Here is a 21,347-nt window from a genome sequence, read left to right as displayed (position 1 = left end):
TCAATTCACCACCGCACAAAAGTTTTAAAACAGACATTTCTAATTGTAGCATGTTATTTTTAAAGTGAGTGCGTTTACGTCGCTTCGTTCGCGTGGTTATTTGTTATTCCTACGAAGAATTCGCTCATTCGTTGCGTTATTGTTTTTCGGAAGTATTTGGTTCATAGTTTGACAATGCGATCTAACGTAACAAAGAAATCAGTGCCAACTGGAAAGTGTTTAGAGTCGATGAAAATATTGAGAATTGATTTTCACCGGGTTTACACAGTGTAAATTGGCATATAGTTGGCATATAGATGATTTGAGGCGGGTGCGGGTTGGAGGATTTCGATGGGGATTTTTTTTCTCCTACTTTTCAGTGTCGGGTAGGCTGCTGGATCGGTAGATCGCGTTATGTGAATGGGTTCTTAGAGGTCATTTACGGGGCGCGTTTGGCTGAGCTGGCGGTTGGGTCTACGTTGAACGGGAGAACAGGAAAAAAATTGAAGTAGCTTGGATGCAGTTTTCAGGAGCGATTCGCACTGATCGGTGTGTTTGAGGTGTTTTCCCTGTGATCTTATCAGATTGCCCATGGATACATTTCGCCGCCGGGTTAAAAATGAACACATGATTTGTCATTATTATGTTGGTTCTTGGTTGGTCTAATGTAGAGATGTGTTCCTGGTTGCCTTTTCAGACAACTATTGCTTATGGATATCCTTCGTGCTGCCGCACATTGAAATATACTTGAGTTTCTGAATCGAATGGTCGATAGTTCGCGTCTACATAATCACATCACTTACCACAGTGAATCCCTTCCATGATAGTCGCTAGGGAACCACGCTATAGAGGCGACCCTTCTGGCCTTCGGGCGGCGATTATCATACTAACATTCCTTCCCTTCCCCTGGTGACTGTAAGGACGTGACCGGCGTCATTATTGACCATTTAAAGCTCGAATCACCGAAAATTGCACAACGAGAATGATTTGCTAGGCCCAAACGTCATTCTGTGTGTTCTTTGTGCAATTTGGTTAGTTCAGGTCAATCACGGAGAGCAACTACGAATTGTACAGTCTACCCAAGCTCAAGCTTAAGCTCAAGAACAAGCGTACATTTTTGTGTACGCTGTCGTATTGCGCGTGTAATTATGTTGTTTTTGGTGTATACGGTGCACTTTAATCACCTCCTCCAACTAGATTGGTTCGTTTGTTGATTTTTCGGCAAAACAGAATAATTTCTGATTTCAACTGATACACGAGGATGTTTGAAGTTGTCACACAAAACCGTACGGTGGATTCTTCGGCTGAGGGAGGAGAGAAGATGATGGCTCAATAACTGTTTGGATAATGCTTGCAGAAGAGAAATGAAAAATGTGGGCATTCTAACGAAATACTACTGGATATATTCTCACGGTGTTGCGCGGTTGACGAATTTCATGCCAACCCGTCTTAGGATTTGGCAGCGCCATCTCAGATAGCAGTGAAACTTTGTGGCTGCTGAGTTGTGTTTATTATTCTGCTGTTGTGTGAAAAAATTGGCGGTTAAGACAACTGTGCACTCTTGAAATCTCCAAAACAACATATTGAAAAGGGCCTAAGTTTTTTTCTTCAAATTATTACAAAAATTTCTAACTCAAAAACTAAAAGACATACGAAATTTCGATCGAAGAATGAAACGTAGGAAATTATTAAATTAAATTTTCATGACTGAAAAAAAATATAACAAAAAATTCAAAAAGGACAATGAAAAAAAAAGTGTTTTTAAAATTAAAATTCATTTTTCTCAAAAACGTATTTTTTCAATTTTGGAAAAAAATATATGAATAGCCAATACAATAACCAACAAGCCATCTATGTATCGGAAGAAGGGCACTTCCACAGGAAAGGAGATGTTCTAACAACAATGTTTTCATGTTTCCTTTGAAATATTACTACTTATGTTCTATTCGTAACATTTTTGTGTTTAAATTCTCGCGATTGATATGTTTCCAAATAGATAAACGTTTGCTGAACTTCTTTCTGTTTTTGTTTAATTCATTTTGATGTTTTCAGATAAAAAACTAAATAATGTCCTGAATTCATCCTCTGACCAAAATTTCCAGGTCTTGAATTATTGTTTTTTTTTTGTAAAAGAGATAGAAAGTATACAAAGATTTCATAATTTCTCACTCAAAAACTATTAGACCCTAAAATTTTAGTCAAATAATGAAATGTAGGAAATTGTTTTCATTGAAAGATTTCGAACAATTTAAAAAAATATACTTCATTCAAGTTCTTTTTTTCTCAAACACGTTTTTTTTTAAAATTCAGAATAAAAATTATATGAATAGACAATACAATAAGTATTCTAGTCTAGAAATTTGAAAAAAGAAAACCAAATTTTTTTTTCTTCATATTTCTAAGGGTTTGGTCATTTTAGTGATGCGATATCCAATCTAGTACGGTAATAATTACAATAACGGCGATTCATTTGTTTGAAATTGCATCTGAATCATTTCTCAATGAATGAATATTTTGAAAAATCGGGATTAGCCAGAGCGAGCATAATTGGCCCATCGAAAAATCATGATAGGTTTTGATTTTTTGAATTCAATAGTTCATTTTCAAAGCAATTCTCGAACTATTGAAACAAATTTTTGGATACGTATGTAACAAACATCACTCATAGACTTCTTTCGTTCGAATGAAATGTTTGTCATGTCATACCACTTCCCTTAACCGGCAAAAGGGTATTTAACGTTCAAAAAAAGTCGCTTGATAAAATCTCACCGCACTGATACTAAAGGGATAAGGGATAAGACAATGTTTCTAAAATTCTCAGCTTGCACTATCAGGCAAGTACGTATGTATTAGTGACTGTTCTGTCCCTGATGCTTTTCAAATTAGCAGCTCCACGTTAAGCTACAGACCACAAATTTGCCGCGTTGCTTTCGAAATCAATCAACGCCCTCCTGTCGACGCGAGAACTTCAAGCTCCTCAACTGAACCCAGTGATTCCAACTCACTTCAAATGATTGAGGTTACACCAGGGCGCAATATTTACAGTGCGCTGGAAGCCCTGGAGCCACCTGACCCAGTCGCGCTGTTAGCTGGTTCCTGCAACCGAAGTCGTCCTGGCCCTGGGGTCGAGCCTGGTGATAGGGGTTTCCAACCTGTGTTGACAGGCAAGTATCCTACTGTTCGCAAGGCTTCTGCTCTTGATGCTTCGTCAAGTTGCAGCGGAATACCACAGGTCATTCGTGGAGTTTCTATTCCCGACGTCGTTGATGTCAACGGCTCAACAGTCCTTCTTCTGTGTTATCAAAACCTTGGCGGAATTAACACATCGTTAGCAAAGTACGCGATTGCATTCAAGCCAGCTCTTCGATAGTACTTACGCCGTTTTCCGACAAGATCGATCACCCTCAAACAGCGACAAGTAGTTCTGGCGGCGTAGTTTTGATAGCGATTCGGTTCTCGCTATAAGTCGCGGTTACTATCCCCTCTCGGAAGCTTGACGGTTGAACAATTGTGAGTATCGATCAACGCAGGCGACTCAACGCTCTTTATCTGTGTGGTGTACGCTCCTCCGGACCGTGTTAGCGACACTACTCTAATCGAGAAGAAGAATCGTGTCACATTGCGCTAAGCCACTTCGTGTAGCTAACCGAAATGCATACGATCATGGGAGTCAAACCAGCGCTAGCGAAACATGATCAGGCTGTTGTGTAGAGGAATAGAAATTTGTTTTGATAAGTAACCATAACTTTGCTATACATATTGGAGAATGAGCTAATTTTTCAGAGCCTAATCCCGGATTGTCCTATTTCTACAAAGTTGCATCCACCTATTCGACCGTTGCAGCCTTTCATGCAACTTTTATGACAGTACACTTACCCGCGAGGCTTTTCCTGCCAAAACAAAAATCAGAGTTGGTGCCATGCTTGGTACACACAGTGAGCGGAAAGTCAGTTAGGTCCGCTTCTGAAATTTACATTCAATTTGCTTAATTCGCAACCGTCAATTAGGATTATACATCAAAAGCACACGAACCGCTAGGCGAGAGCGACGGGACAGGGTTGTACGATGAATGTGTCTCCGATTTCGGTAGCGGGAAATGCTTACACCTGAGTTACGAAAACACTTGAGCCTCGCCACAAGTACCTCCATAGTGGATACTCTCCTCTGCACAATGCCACTGCTTATGTTCTTTCCGCTGGTGACCGATAGAAAGTGCAATCGTCATCCGCGGCGTCAGCTACCGAAGTTGGACTTCAGGTCGGATTTTCTACGCGCGGTGCACTTGAGGTGCAGATTTTTCTCTTAATGTAACAAGTACCTGGCTGTATTGACCGGGTATAACTTGTTTGAGACGATTGTGTTTCCGCTTTTTTTTGCGGCGTCAAGTGTCAACAAATTGGTTGGGGACGCCTTCGCACAGCCTGATCTGCATCAGCGGAACCAACCGCTGCTCGAGGTTAAATTTCAGATGGTGCTTGAAGTTGACTTTTTTTTTTACTGCAATGCTTCGAATTGTATCACTTAGCGTTTTACATTAATTTCGCCGGGGAACCGCAGAACCACCCGAATGAACCAACGCTGGTGTCACAGTCACAAGTCTAACGAGACAGCTCTTAAAAATGCTCATCCATTATCGGATTACACCCGGACCGGGACCGGTCCCTTTCATAGCCACCATCTCTCACGTCGTTTAACAAAGATTTAAGAATTGGAACATAAATATTTGTCAGTGGGTAATTTAAGCTTATCATCTCCCTTCTCTGCTGGAATTAAACGACGGAAGATGGAAACGGATAGGCAGAATGCGGGGCGGACATTTGACATATTCGCCAATGTAACTAAGCTTGTCGGAGATGGGGGAGTTACGATTTGTTTGTTTGCGTAATCTGGGTGAGAAAAATGAAGTTAGCGAGGATCTTGGGCTCAACAGGGTCACTGCAGAAGATGGTCCCAGTGTTGTGCTTGGTGTGTCTAGTCTTTTCTAAATCCAGTTGGTATATGCGTTCTAGCCAAGCGGAATATGGGAATGGTGACATTTTTGAAGAAATACAATTTTTACATATTAAAGGGTGTCCAATATCAAGTTGCATCACGGAATAAATGCTGAAGAAAATTACCCACTAAGTATTTGCTCTTGAAAATTTGGGTAGAAGTAGCTTAGAGTATATTGTTTACACTGTATTTTTATCGCTGTCAGTTATTCGAAAATTGGAAAAAAATAGTGGTCGCGAATCGATTTTGCGCATGCACCTGGAAAATCCTGAACTCTTTCATCGGGACATCGGAAAACAACTCGGAATCGTGCTGTCAACAGTGAGTCTTCTGTTTAAACGTTACTACGAACTCTGAGCATCGAACGGAAGGAGAAATGCGATCAAAATGGATGTTCTATTAGTGATCAGAATCCCAAGCGGGTCGTGAAAGTGTTCAAGCAGCATTTCAATGCTTCGGTGGGATGTGGCCAAAAAGTTGAATCTTTACCAAATCTTCATTCATTCATTCAGGCAATGGCTGGGAGGGACTGCATACGTACCAAGTGCAGAAGGCTCCAAATCGTGATGAACTGCAAAATACGGTGGGGAGTCACGAGCGCAGAAACTGTACATCCAGATGCTGACGAAGCCTCATTGTCTCTCCATGGATGATGAGACTTACGTCAAGACGAGCTTCCAGTAACTTCAGGGGCTACTGTTCTTCACCACCCCGCACAAGTTTGATGTTCCGGAGGGCGTAAAGAAGTAGAAACTTCCAAAGTTTGCCAAGAAATACATGATTTGACCCATGTGGCAAACGGAGTGCGCCGTTCGTGACTACCGGGACGGTAAACGGGCAGATCTACCTCAAGGAGTGTCTATAGTAGCGTCTGCTTCCTCTGTTGGAGCATCACGAGGGCTGGTACGAAGCCAACGAGGTCACTTAAGTATCCAAGGACATGAACCTCCCAACGCACCGAAACTAAGGCCCATCGAAAACCACTGGTCTGTTATGAAGCAGGCACTACGGAAGCATCCCAAGGAGGTCAAATCAGAGGAAGACATGAAGAAAAAGTGGGTTTCCATACGAGAAGAAGCTGCAGCCATATGTTGTACAGAACCTTATGAGAGGAGTTAAGTGTAAGGTGCGAGCGGCGTTTTTTTCCGTGATTCAATTTGATGTGGGACACACTTTAGGTGGAATATTACAAGTAATACGGTATATATTTACCAAAACTGAAGCTACGCCGAATAATAGTGTGAGTACCAACCCTTTAGTCTCTATCCAAAAACCCCTATTTTGTATGCCAGTTAACTTTTGTACGTGAAACACTCTTGATAGAAGGCTGATCACTCACCTACATATTGAGTATGTAATTTAATTCATACCGTGTTGACGTAGGACTACGTCCTTGATCTCTATATAGGGGGGCCACTAGGGTGCCAATGAATGTATGGGAAAAAATCCCCCCTAAAATTTTAAAAAGTTACCCTATACAAAACCGCTTCGAAAAAACACCCTATGCCAAATATCAGCTTAATCGGACTTAGGGGAGAGTGGCGCAAAGCGGTTAAATTTTGAGTTTTTTGGAAATCGAAAAAAAAAATTTGAGGAGAAATGTCTTAAAATTGTATGAAACTTGTTACGAAATGTTGATTTGCACGATAATATACCCTATGCTAAATATTAGTTCATTCGAACTTCATTTATTGCAGTCGTTAAAATTTGAGTTTTTTGAAAACCGAAAAGTCACTGGAAATCGGGGTTTTCAAAAAAAAATGTTGATGCCAAATGACTTAAAATTGCATGGCACATCGAGATTTACAGTTATCTAAAAAAAAGTTTGTTAAAAATCGACTTTTCAGACCATAAAAAAAAAATTTTTTTTCTTACAAAATTTTTTTTTGAGATAACAGTTATTCTCGACAAGTAATGTAATTTTAGAACATCTAACTAATATTTCTTTTTTTGAAAACCCCGATTTTCGGTGATCTTTCGTTTTACAAAAAAAAAAAATCAAATTTTTACGTCTGTGACACTAAGAAATGAAGTTCGAATGAGCTAATACTTTGCAAAGGGTATATTATCATGCAAATCAACATTTTGCAGCATGTTCCAAATGAAAAATCGAGATAACTATTTTTATTGGTAGTATTCCGAAAAAAGTCCCAGAGTGTCGATTTTTGACAAAAAAATTTTCGAGATGACACTAGATCTCGATGTTTCATGCAATTTTAAGACCTTTGGTATCATTTTTTTTTCGAAAATCCCGATTTCCGTTACTCCGCCCTTGGGTTATTTTTCGATTTTCAAAAAAAAAAATTGAACTTTGGCCTCTTTGCGCCACTCTCCCTTAAATCCTATTGAGCTAATATTCGGCATAGGGTGTTTTTTCGAGGTGGTTAATATTTTATATGAGGTAACTTTTCGAAATTGAGATGACCATTTTCATTGGCACCCTAGGGGTCACTCTACCAAGTTGAAAATAAGGCATGTAACGATTCATTAAGAGATTTCAAACGCATATTACGCAAAATCGTTATTGCGATATATGTTATATTATATACCATTAGACAGGAAATTTATCCAGCATTTTTTTTGCCCAAAACAAGTACAGTGTATATAGTCAAAATAGTAAACAATTTCACGATTAAAATGGGTATGTTATTTTGATTTTACTAGTCTCTCGTTTTCCCCCACAACGCAACGAGCAATCTTTTGGCCTACATTTAGGAAATTATTCATGTTTTCATTAGAAAATATCAAGTAAATTGTTGAAAAAAAAAATCATTGAAAAAAAAACTATTTTGAAAATTAAAATTATTTTTCCTCGAAAACAGTTTTTTTTTAAATTCTGAAAAAAATAGATATAAATAGCCCTTACAATTTCCAACAAGTCACCCAAGCATCGAAAGATGGGCACTTTTACAGGGGAAAAGTTTTTCGAACAACAACTTTTTCATGTTTTATATATATATATATATATATATATATATATATATATATATATATATATATATATATATATATATATATATATATATATATATATATATTATATATATATATATATATATATATATATATATATATATATATATATATATATATATATATATATATATATATATATATATATATATATATATATATATATATATATATATATATATATATATATATATATATATATATATATATATATATATATATATATATATATATATATATATATATATATATATATATATATATATATATATATATATATAAATATATATATATATATATATATATATATATATATATATATATATATATATATATATATATATATATATATATATATATATATATATATATATATATATATATATATATATATATATATATATATATATATATATATATATATATATATATATATATATATATATATATATATATATATATATATATATTTATATATATTATATATATATATATATATATATATATTTAATATTTTAAAAATTCGTTTTATTATAGTATTATAATTTTCGAGTTATAATTTTTAGTGAAAAATCAAGATATTTTTTTTGGCATTTTTCAAAAAATAGTCTAATTCTTCTTTGAATATTAATATGCATAGTTGCTTGAAGCTATAAAAATGTTGGTCGGAAAATTAAATATAGGAAATTGTTTGAGTTTTCATAAAAAAATTTCAATCAAATTAATAAAAGATTGCATTTACAACAAAATTGAAGTTAAAATTATTTTTCTTAATAAGCTTTGTTTTAACTTTGAAAAAAAAATTAATAGCTCATACAATAACCAACAAGTCATCCTTGTGTCGGAAGAACGGCGCTTCTACAGGAAAAGAGTTCTCCGAACACCAGCTTAGTTATGTTTTATTCGAAAAAAATACTATGTTTAACTCGTAACATTTTTGGGTGTAGATTCTCGCGATTGACATGTTCTGGAAGTTTTTTTTTATTTGAAAAATATCAAATTTTACAATTTTGAGGGTCGTATAGTTTTTGAGTTAGAAATTGAATTTTGAATTTTGTTATTTGCGTGAGTACCAAGTCGGCCACCAAGCACCGTTGGACCTAGCTGCGTAAACAAAAGGAGAAAGCAGGGTTGGAGAAGAGAGGGGGAAGGAAAAGAGAAAGGGATGAAGTCCACGAATGCTACCTCCTTTTATATCAACTGAACGTGCGATGTAAGCGCCTCCCGCTCACTTGCGATGCAAAAATTTGGCTTGTCGGTAAACGAAATGTAGGGGAACCGCGGGTAACACGGACAGTGGGGGTAATACAGACAGGTGGCTGATTTGTATAGTTACATTTTGAATTTCTGATTTCTGTTAATGAGAACAGCTTCTACATGTTATTCTATAATATTTGAGCCACCCTATGACAAGGAATACTGATCAAAGGTGGAAAAGGGAAACAAAAACTGAAAACCATTCATGATTCTGCGTGTGGATGTAATTTTAGCAGCATCGATATTAAGCATTTTGAGTGGTTTAATATCAAAATTCAATTCGCTGATGGTTATATTTCGGTTTGTGAGTTGACAGCGAAGCGATATTAGGGAAAGTAAATTCATTTTTGAGTGGAAAATTTAAATTATTGAAATAATTGTACTGGTGGGGTAAAATAAACAGTTGCCAGTGGGAGTGAGATAAACTATGAAAAGTCTGTTTAATCTATTCCTAAGGAATGCTCTGCGTCTACAAACGGAATTCAAATCGCCAAATGTGGACTGTTTAGAAGCTGACTGGAACCAAAAGCAAAATAGTTGAGGGTCTGTTCGTTTATACTGCTGAAAATCACGATATCACTTCCAGGTGGATTAATTCGATTTAACGGACATTCGTGATGAGTTCAGACCTTGATTGAATGATTTTTTTCCTCTCGCGATCGATAAACCTCTACGTTTCATATATTACAAAACTGTCCGTATTACCCGCATTGAAAAAAATGTTGTACTTTTCTGTCTGTTTTATTTTCAGAAAAAAACATTGAAAAACAGTTTTTTGTAAAATATTTGGCCAATTACGCAGAAAAACAGTATATTGAATTGCAAGAAACTGCATCAAAGTTTTGGGAAACATGAGTTTCCAAAGATATAATTGAAGTTCTTCTTAACATGTCCGTTTTACCCCCACCTCCCCTACAGAGAATGTGCCGCATATGCGTTCGATGAATGCACCGATAATGTTATTTCGGAGCGGTCGAGCAGGAACTAGTGCAAATTCACTAAGAGCACATGTTACCGCCACTGTTTGATTGGACAAACAACTGAACTGAATTCTAGATTCTCAAAAACATGTCAGAAATTATGATGTATTGAATTATGCTGGTCTTAAAATCCATAATTGAATACAACAAAAAAAACCTAAAACGGCCAAAAAACCAATTAGATTTTCATTGCTTGAGATTTCAAAATTGTTTGATAGTTAGTTATATAAAATATATTATTTTATTCTTTTTGATGAATTGTTATGGAGTTTCAAATCTCACAAATACATCAAGAAATGACTGAGCAATAATGGTGTGTACAACAGAAAGCTTGCATTATCGATTTCGATTTCAGAACGCGCTATTTCCGTTTGGATATTTGATTCATGACATATGTTATTTTCTTCAATGTAAGAAATTGTTATGGAGTGTCGAAATCGATTGACGCAAAAATCTCATCAATTCATCATGAAATGAACGAGCATTAAGCGTTTAAAATTCGACATTTTTTACGATGCGATAGTTTTTCGTTTTTAAATTTGTACCCCCAATATGTTCCCGAAAGATGTAATCCTGCGTCAAAAACTTTGGCTCTTTAAAAAAAATATAGGAGGTTGTGTCCAATATACTACCGCTGTTATTTTATATAAGTCGCTTGTTTACAACTTCGGATATTATTCTACAATGCTGTGAAATTTCAGAAATAATTGCTTAGTACAATAATCTCTGAAATGGTTTTTTTTATTGTAGAATCAGTTGACGATAATTGATTGATGATTCATTCTTGCCCTCTCAGAACAATACACTAGCTGATCGTATGTCACAATTTGTTTCATGTCAATGCATTCAAAACTTACCTCGGACGCTGTTCCGGTGGTCTTTTTCGATATTTACATAGATTCGGCTACAGTCGATTATATACTCGTTACATCAGCACCGTTTTTCCATATCCCATAAGTACATCAATATATCTTTAGCACCGTATGGAAACGATAACAATGACAATACTTGCAAATATAAAATACCATGCTACATGTTATTTAGTATTGCCTCTGTGGAATCGCACTTTAAGGCATCGTTCGTATAACGTAAATCAAGCGCCAAACAAGCGTTCGCCAGAGCATGCATACAGAGCCATACATCGGTGGCTTGAAGCTACTAGAAATATAAACACTTCTCATCATTTTGCGCTATTCTCAAAAGAAACGCTCCTGTTAATATTACTGGCCTCGGAAAAAAGTTGCATTACTTTCTCATGCTCAAGATAAGCGCAGCTGTCATCTTTAGTGGAGAAAGTTTTGTTACTGACAAGCGAAACCCAATCACATACAAAATTCCAGAACGACATTTACTTTCTTGGTGACTAAATAAGCGAAATGAACTCTTTTTGTTAATCTCAACAACCTCGAAAAAAGTTGCATTGCTTCATTATGATCAAGACTAGCGCAAATGCAATCCTGGTTGAAGGCAATTTTGCAACTGACACGCGAACCCAAATAACTTATAACATTCCAGCACGACATGCAATATGCTTGGTATTCTTCAAATATTTTTTTTTGGCGCACAACCTTGACGCCTGCTTCGCCATAGCGTCAGTTTAATAAATTGATGCAATGTCAAAGACATCAACGAAGCCTCTATGATGACGGAAAACAAACAAAACTGCTTGAAAAAAAATCGAGGGCTTGTATCCGAGACACGACCGTTTAGGACGTAGGACCACGCAATCTTTTTTTTTTAATTTGTTGGTTTTGATTTTGAATATTATTTGCGAATGCGTCGAAATTTCATAAATAAATCTTCAGCAAAAAGCCCCGGAACCCAGCCCCAGAAAAGGTTTAATGGCTTGCGTGGTTTCGTAGAATCATTTCGAGAAGCAACGATTGTTTCTTGCCTTTGCGAGAACAATACACTAATTGGTCATATGTCGCAATTTGTTTATTTATAGCAATGCACGCATTGCACTGAGTATTTAACGAGAGGCATTTTCTGTGAATCGCCATTCAACAAGCATCAAAAACGCGTCTAACAGATGCACACAGTTGCAGCGATAAAAATGAAACATCGCGAAAATGACCGTTTATGAAAAATCGTTTCTCGACTCTCGGTCAAAACCGACAACCAAGCTAGGAGCTTGTTGCATCAGAACAGAGCCGATACGCACGAGAGCAAATACGAATGGCAACTAAAAGTATCGAAGGTGTGCTATTCACATGTACAGGAAATGAACAAGTTCTCGGATGGTTGTGTTAATTGCAATGCCAGATGCACTTCAAGTGAAATACTCGCTAGCGTTCACAGCTCGAGGGGAAACAGAAAACGCAAAACTAGCAGAATAAGCGACCTTTTTTGTTTCGGGCACAGAAAGATTCTGAGAATTTTCATCAGAGGAGATGCAATACCTATACGCTAGCAACAGCTTACTTACTATGCAAGGGTGGAGTTTACTTCGCAAATATTCTCTTTTCGTTATCCCCCTTCGTTGTTTCTATTTCAGCGGCTGCATCAGTTACCCGTTATTGACAGCTCTGTTCGAGAAAGCACACCAATGGACATACCAAATGTATGGGGAAATGGGAATGCTTCCAATTTTCATCAATTTAAACCATATACAGACTATAGTATTGTAATGTATAACATATCAAACAATTCTTAGAAAATTCCCGATTTGATTTGTATGCAAATATATAAAATCCGTTCGTAGCAAAAATAGTTATTACCGTTAACTTTATCTCATAAAAACGTGACCTATTTTCTAATTTGGCATCCTTAACGTAAGACGTAGTCCTACGTCAAAAGGGCTTTTTTTTTTGAAATTCCAAGTATGCAACCGATCCGATTTCAACTATCTACCTATATTTTACTGCCGCGATCGAGGCTCAATGATTGCTCATTGAGTGAAAAACGAATGATTTTACAGAGACATTCGCTGGCTCAAGCAAAAGTTTCCAATTTGATTCTCTCACCATCTAACGTCATTCCGAGAGGCAAATGAAGGAATGCAAAATTCTCTGAGAATAGATGAGCGGAATCGAGATAGTATTTTTCCGTTAAACTCGAGAATGAACTTTGCGAAGATGACAGGTGAATGTTTTCTGTCTCAAATAAAGTGAGGCAAAAACGGAGAATAGAAGGATGAGTTTTATCTGAATGAGTTTTGTGCGATGCGATTTTTCCCATACCTTGCTGCCCACTACTAAGACGAGTTGGTAAGAAATTAGTGAACATTCCTCAACCGACCACTAGGAGTGATGCGGTAAAAACAGCAGGGCTCCCCGATTTCAAGAGAAACGAGCTTGATACACCATGAAATATTGTAACGGTTCAACAAAATACACATCAAACAAGGATGCGTGTTCAGCTGTGGTATCTTGTAAGATTATTGATATTCACACAATATTCAGATTATCGAGAGGGGTTCATTTTATTGTAGTAAATTAATTGATGAATGTTACGATTTCTAATGGAAATGCCATTCCTCAATCATTTTTCGGCAGTAATTCATTGAGGACAATACATAGAAAAAACGTTCCCACTACAATTCGTAACGAAAAACGACCGGGTCTTCACATATCGACTCAAACTTGTATACTGGATCCAGTTTCCCGAATAAGAACAACATTTCAATAAACATATTCAGGTCGAGCGATATTTCTTCGGTATGCTCGCTTTCCCCGATTCATCCAATCCAGGGTTCAATTGCGAATTGTAGTTCAACTAAAGGACTGAAGGAACCATGTAAGTCTTCAATGAAACCATGGAATAATAGCGCACAAACACGAGGAATGGGTGTAGTTTCACACTGCTATATTTGGCAATACATGCTTACAGAGCAATAAAATATGGAACAAATGTCTACTCGTGTCTGAATATGCCGTACATGCAACAGCTCATCATTCTGTGTCATAATTTGATCACCAAATAAACCACGTGCTGACTCAACGCAACGAATGCGCCGCGTGGTGCCGCATGCATATCAATATCAATATCGTTCGCTTCATGCAGATTCCGCGAAAATCGCCGTTCGGAGGACACCGTTCTTATGCTTCTCTCGTATTGGATAACGGTAATTGAGTACCAGCGAAAAAAAAATATGCTCATTCCAAATGCTGGGTAACAGAAAAGCCCCATGATAAATGGTGTTTGTGTACCCGACAACAGCAATCCCAGAAGTGGCCTCCTCCAGGTCGAACACGAGTCCAGCCAATTGGCCAAATAAGTGAAAAAAAAACAGAACAGAAATGATTTATCGGAAAATATTACACTCAATTTGCAAATTATGTACTCGTACAACTCAACTCGAAGCACTTTGAGGGACAACGCGACGAATCGATCGTGGTACGAACCCAAAACTTCTTCCCAGGTACTAGTCAACCCTAATGGACCGGTGCGATTCGAACTTGTCGAATAAAGCTTGGTACCTCCGTAGGGTCCACTTACAGTTTATCTATCTCCCCCCTGCGGCCAAGCGCCGCGTCTCGAAGGAGCGCGAGCTTTACCGCGCCATTCGCTATTAATAGACTGCTTCTTTATGGGCGAAAGATAATTTTTCGATATACGAGTTTATATTGGGATGGAAAGGAGTGCAATTGCAGCCACCATCGCCGCAATCTCTCAGCGCCAGGGCTGAACCGGCGAAGTTCAAGCGATAGCTTCCATCACCGGAGTGTGCCTTTGGACAAATGAAAGTTTCGTCTTTTTATTCTGCGCGTGAAACAGAGATGCCAGATGTACGGGAATATGAACTATAGCTTCTAACCGAGAATGTGGATAAATAACGGAACATATTGCCTGGACGATTGTCTCTAGAGGATTTCTCTCGGTTACCTTGGTTCCCGAAGAAAACTCTCGCCGTCGCGATTGGAGTTCGATAAAGAGTATGTGTGATGAATAACGGAATATATCGACGGTCCAATCGATTTTAGAGGAGTTCTCTTGGTTATCTTCTCAGGATTCCCACATTTAGCTCTCCGCCGTCGCGATCCGATGTCTATAAAAAGTTCGTGCGATTGATAATAGAATGTATAGCTTGTCTACGGGTTTTTCTACTCAGGTTACCTAACGATAATCTCTGCCGGGTGTTGAGATCTTCGGATTTTCGTTTCATCGAGTTTTAAGCCGTCGAGGTTCAAGTTCTTATACAAGTCTGACGTCTTTATTAGGTCTCGGATATCAAGGTCATCAAATCTTTAAACTTTTTGCTGTTATATTTTCCTTTGTCGTCAACTTTCGGGTCTACAACTTTGCCTAATAAATTTTGGGACTATCTCTAATATGTAGAATGATACAGTCAATCAAACGTTCAAAACGGAATGACAAACCATATTGACCATGTCGCCGTTGACGGACGGTTTTTTTTTTTTGACATCACTAGCCTAGGCATCTACCCAGGTGCGGATATTGACTCGGGTAACTAGTTAGTAGCAGCTACGGAACCCCCAAACTGCCGAGGACTACACACAGTGAGTCGATAAGATGTTACTTACAACAGAGGAATTAGGCGCAGCACCTCTCGAGGATGTCTAGTGCAGGATCCACACATCCATCTGGGATTCTGCGACGGTGACACTAGAACAGGGGTGGCCAAACTTTTGGACATTACGGGCGACTAATTGTTTAAATGTTAGGCTGCGGTCTACCAATGTTGACTGTACCAAAAAGTCATTAGAAGATGAATGTAGTACTGGACGATAAAACAAAGTTTTAACCCTTTGCGGTCGTCTGTCTGCTCTCAGCCATCAAAGCAAGGAAACTCACTAAATACTTTATGAATAATGGGCAACGATACTCGGCATAAACAAAATATAATTAGCGTGGAATAAGAGTATCTCTTTTTAAAGAAAGTTAATTCTGACCGCAAATGGTTAATTCTCTTGTAATCGCGCGAAATCATAACTCGTATATTCGTGCATGGTGTCACAGATTGTGCGTGTCTCCGTAATTTTACTATTGTGTATTTTTAGGCCTTATTTGTATTTATTTAAAGTAAAAAAAATATATAATTAAACGAAAAAAGTACAGAAAATATTTTTTCTTCAACTCCATTCACAAAATTATTGATTACCGTATGCTCGAGTATAGAAGGATTAATTAAAGGAAAAACATAGGTCACACTAATAAATATTCCATGATCAATTTATACACCGAGGCAAGTTGAAATTCGGGGTAAGTTAAAACGGAAGCAATAACTGTTACTAGGAATAATAAATTGACGTGATATTTTTTCTCAGTAAACAGTACTTCTTAACCCACCTCATGACACCCATAAACAGAATATTGGAACGCCTTAACACAATCCGTGCCATTGTTTACTTTTCGTCTTTCAAGAAATCAAAAGGAACATTTTTGCGCGCTAACTAAATCGCTCAGAAAACACTGATTTTTAAGAAAAATTCTTCTGAATTGCATGTCAGGAAATCAAATAGTGATAGTTAAGTGTAGTAATGTTGAAAGCCAATCCAAAAATAAGCTTTTCCGTATAGAATTTTCAGCATTACAACTTAAGCTCTGTTTTTCAACCCTGGGGTAACTTGAACCAAGAAAAATAATTGACTAATTTTTCTCACTTTGTTCTAGAAGTCATCATGGTCCGGAAGTATATTAAAAAAACAACTTCCAAATACACAAAAAAATATATCGCAACAGCTGCTGCGCAGAATGGAAAAATTACACTGGCGGGCGCGGCTCGATGCTACAGTATACCCAAAACAACCTTATTCCGACACGCTAAAGGATTGAGTGGCATCAAGAGCAGTTCAAAAGGAAGATACCATAGCCATTCCGTTGGACACAGAATCAAACATGGCAACGAACATCAAGACAATGGCAAAATGGGATTACGGCATTACGGTTTATGCAAGAAGGAAATAATTATTGCTATGGAGCAGTATTTGGAGAATAATTATCAAGACACCGTTTAAGAATAGTTTTCCAGGAGATGATTATTTCTTGAATTTTAAACGACCCCAGCAAACATTAAATCGTATAATTTTGCACGTGCCAAGTCTTACAAGAAATCCGAATAAATCTTAATCGCATATAATATCAATCAAAGTATGTATCGTGTATATTTGAAATCGCATTAAATGTGAAAACTCGATTTTAAATACCATTATCAAATTAGGTCGCAATTCGGTATAATAAACATCAATTTTATGATGCATATTGTCGTAAAATATATTTAATCCGCATTATGTGCGTATATTACGCTGATGCAGTTTGTGTGTCGTATAAGCGTATAGTTTAAATCGATTCAGTACTGTAGTGAATCGTGTTGCATGCTGAAGAAAATCATGAAACAGTGAATCATATTAGATCCTAATAAAGAACATATTACATCATATTGAAATGTCAATGAAATGCTGATGAACTCGAAAGTTTTAACCGCTGTTGAATTAAATTTCAGATAGCCGCGCGAGATAGCTGGTGGATGATAATCCAGACGACCGGAGTTCGAACCCACATCGGAGCAGTTTTCACCAAACATCAATCTGTGTCATTTCAAACATTCATATTCCACTCCCAACACAAGTCAATCAAACAATTATTATTTCTACAAACATCAATACTCATATATAAAAATGGCGATTCGTGAGGCTATAATAAACATTTCACGAAAATATTTTGCGCCATTTGTTTTTTTTTCTATGTCTGTAATAAATCGTATATGAGTATGGCAAAAGTCGCTATTATAGCCGGCCAAAGTTGCATATTCATCCAAACAAATTCGGTAAGCATTTGCCATGTATGTATATGGTCTCCACTTTTGCATGCATATGCCAGTTAGGCGCATTATATGCCAACCAAATTTTAGGGCATATGATGTTATATATACGCTTGTTATGCGATTTAATATTTGCTGGGACGGAACAATTTGTCTCAAAAAAAAAACCACAATCCGTCGAAGTAGCCAGAAAATTCGCCGCTGATCCTTTTGTGATTTCGCAATATTTTGAGTTGGTTCAAGAAGTTACCCACAAAATGCCTCCCGACAGAATTTACAATATTGCCCAAAACAAGCTTCTGTTTGGATCCAAGTCGCGCCAAAGTGGTTGGCCAAAAGAGAAAAACAGCGCACAGAGTAACTGCCGGATCGGGAAAGGAAAATTTCACGGTACTCATGGGTGGAAATGCAGTCGGACAGAAGCTTCCTCCTCTTATCATCTTTAAAGGCAAAAGTATCTGGAGCAGCAGGATGGCTAAGTGCGACGAAGAGTTTTTTGGTATGACGTACGCTGCCACTGCGAACGGTTGGATGGAAAATGGAACTTTTTCGAACTATTTCCAATGAAGGTTTCTGCCTGTTATCGGCAATGGTCGTCCCGCGGCTTTGATACACGATGGACACGTTTCGCATATTGCTTTGAACATAATCGAAATGGCCTTAAAAGAAAACATCGTTATTCTGAAGCTCCCCCCTCACACCAGCCACCTGCTCCAACCTATAGATCTTGCTGTTTTCAAGCCTCTTAAACTTAAGTACGACAACGCTGTCGTCAAATGGCAACGCAAAAACTATGGAGTTAAAATATATGAAACACAAATTTATGCATAACTCGAGAACTAATCAAGAAAATGGAACCAAATTTCGCATATGGAGGTTTTAGGGAGCAATAAATGTTTTATACTCCTTACTCCTTTCCCCTCTCTAAAGAGAGGTGGGGGGGGGATTGCTGAACAACTCGACATCTAATCAAACAAATGAAATCAAGCTTAGCATATAGAGACTTTAGGGATCGATTAATGTTTATATGGTACTTCGAAACTCCCCCTCCCTCTCTTAAGGTGGGCTCCCATACAAATGAAACAAAAATCTACATAACTCGAGAACTAATCAAGCAAATGGAGCCATATTTGGCATGTGGAGGTTTTAGGGGGCACGAAACGTTTCTATGATGGTTCGACACACCTATCCCCTCTCTAAGGGCATGGGGGCTGCTGGATCCATGAACGTGCGCTTAGTAGGAATACGTGGATGTGATAGCGAAACATAAATTTTGGGACGAAGTTTGCCGGGTCAGCTTGTTTCTCATAAAAACACACAAAGACAATTATTTCATTCCTCATTTACCTAGAGATATAAGAATTATAAATTGAATTGAACGGTCGACTCGATCCCTATAACTATGACACCGAGCAAATTTTCGTATTTTGGAAATCGATAGAATCTTATCGAATCGATTTTTTTTTGTTCTCAAACGTCGACGAATCGCATATTTCATCTTCATTCTGTAAACAGTTGAATTGTGAGATATTTAATTTAGTAAAAAAAAATTATAGGAGGTTGTGTTCAAGATACGACCGCATTGTTGATGTAGAACTACGCTGGAAGCTATCACCTTAGTGGAGAAAGGTTTGCTACTGGCAAGCGAAACCACATACAAAATTCCAGAACGACATTTACTTTCTCGGTGACTAAAGAAGCAAAATAAACTCTTTTTGTTAATAACAACCTCGAAAACAGTAGCAATGCTTCATAGCGCTAATGCAATGCTAGCTGAAGGCACTTTTGCAACTGGCACACGAACCCAAATAACTTATAACATTCCAGTAAGACATTCAAGATGCTTGGTATTCCCCAAATATTTTTTTGACGCACAACCTTATGATGACGGAAAACAAACAATGTTAACTGCTTGGAAAAAGACTGAATTATGCCACACAGCTTGTATTCTGCTGTAACACCCATCGATGCGAATTCGCTGATGAGTTTGTCAAGAACGACCGCCTTCACCACCAGCGGGGGGAGCTTGATTTTGGTTGCTGCCTGGGTAACGGCGTTTACATTTTCGACCGACGCGCCGAAATCGCCTACTTCGCTGTTGTTCGATGCGGTGTCACACTCGCGAAGGCTCGGTTCAGTGCGAGCGCTTTTCACTGCACCAACATCGCGTGCATCATTGAATGACGCTTGCCTCGAAATATTATTGCCCCTGGCAATGCGTTCGTTTTTTGCAGGGCTCGAGCCTGCCTTCCTCTTCTTCTTGCTCATCATACACTACGCGAAGCGTCCAATTTATGACGCGGAAAGAAAAACACACGATACGAATAACGCGAAAAACGAACAGAAAAACCAAACGACGATATCCAAGTTGGATTACCACTGGTGGGGTCCAATCTTAGATCGAAGCGCAGCGAAAGCCAAGTGAACTGGATTACTCAACAGTCCGATGCCGAATGAAAGTTTGCCTCAGCGAGATCCACTGTTTATACTCTAGGCAAGTATTCCCCTTCATTCTTCTACTTTTCCTTTGTTCATGGGGGACTTTGAATCCTACGATTTCCCCTCCGTTGGTCGTCGATAAGTTGCTCGTTATTGACAGGTCTGTTCGGGAAAGCACACAAATGGACAGAACAAATGTATGGGAAAATGGAAACGCCTCAAGTTTTCATGAATTTTAACCATTTACAAACCAGGGGATTTTAATGTATAGCATATTAAACAAATCTTACGGAATTTCCAATTCGTTTAGTATGTGAATCGCCAAAATCCGTTCGCGGCAAAAATAGTTATTAACGTTAATTTTATTTCATAAAAACGTGACATGTTTTCTGATTTGGCACCCTTAATGAAAGACGTAGTTCTACGTCAAAAAAATGGGTGGGTTATATCTATGATATAACCGCAAGGTTGACGTGGAACTACCTTAGCTTAGCAATCATTCGTTTGTATTGATTAAATTCTTGATTGAATGAAACAGTTTCCAAATTCAATTGAGTTCAATATATTTGCTATGTGAGTGAAAAAAATGAACAAATGCCATGTAAAGTCAATTCAATATTGTGATTGATTGTTCTTCATTACAAGTAAATTTAATGACGGATCTTTTACGTTTGGTATGATGACTAGAACAAAATATATGTACGGAAGAATTATCAAACGTTTGATGAACCAGCTTAAGGCTGAAAATATTTCCAATAAAGACAAAAAAAAATTATCAAACGATTATTTTATTTTACATTTCCCTCTGAAGTTTACATCCCAAAAGTGTACATACTTCTCGAATCTCGAATTTGCTTGAAACTGGGAAGTTCATTCGCTTCTAGTGTCTGCACGATTTTCCCAGGTTCCTAAGTTTAGAAGATCCTGTTTGGATAGACATATTCCACTCTGCACAAAGGCAAGCGAGGACAAAAGTACTCGCAGTTTGCATTCATTTGCAGATC

The 21,347-nt window shown here is 37.6% G+C and overlaps 1 protein-coding gene across 7 annotated transcripts in view; it reads right to left on the bottom strand.

The window, feature by feature from the left end:
* Window positions 1-21,347, bottom strand: part of LOC129761114 (ras-related and estrogen-regulated growth inhibitor-like) — a 173,872-nt gene that overhangs the window by 78,089 nt on the left and 74,436 nt on the right. The gene's annotated exons all lie outside the window — the stretch shown is intronic.

Source organism: Toxorhynchites rutilus, chromosome 1 (assembly GCF_029784135.1).
Source record: "Toxorhynchites rutilus septentrionalis strain SRP chromosome 1, ASM2978413v1, whole genome shotgun sequence".
NCBI lineage: Eukaryota > Metazoa > Arthropoda > Insecta > Diptera > Culicidae > Toxorhynchites > Toxorhynchites rutilus.
This window is presented reverse-complemented; position numbering and strand designations above follow the sequence as displayed.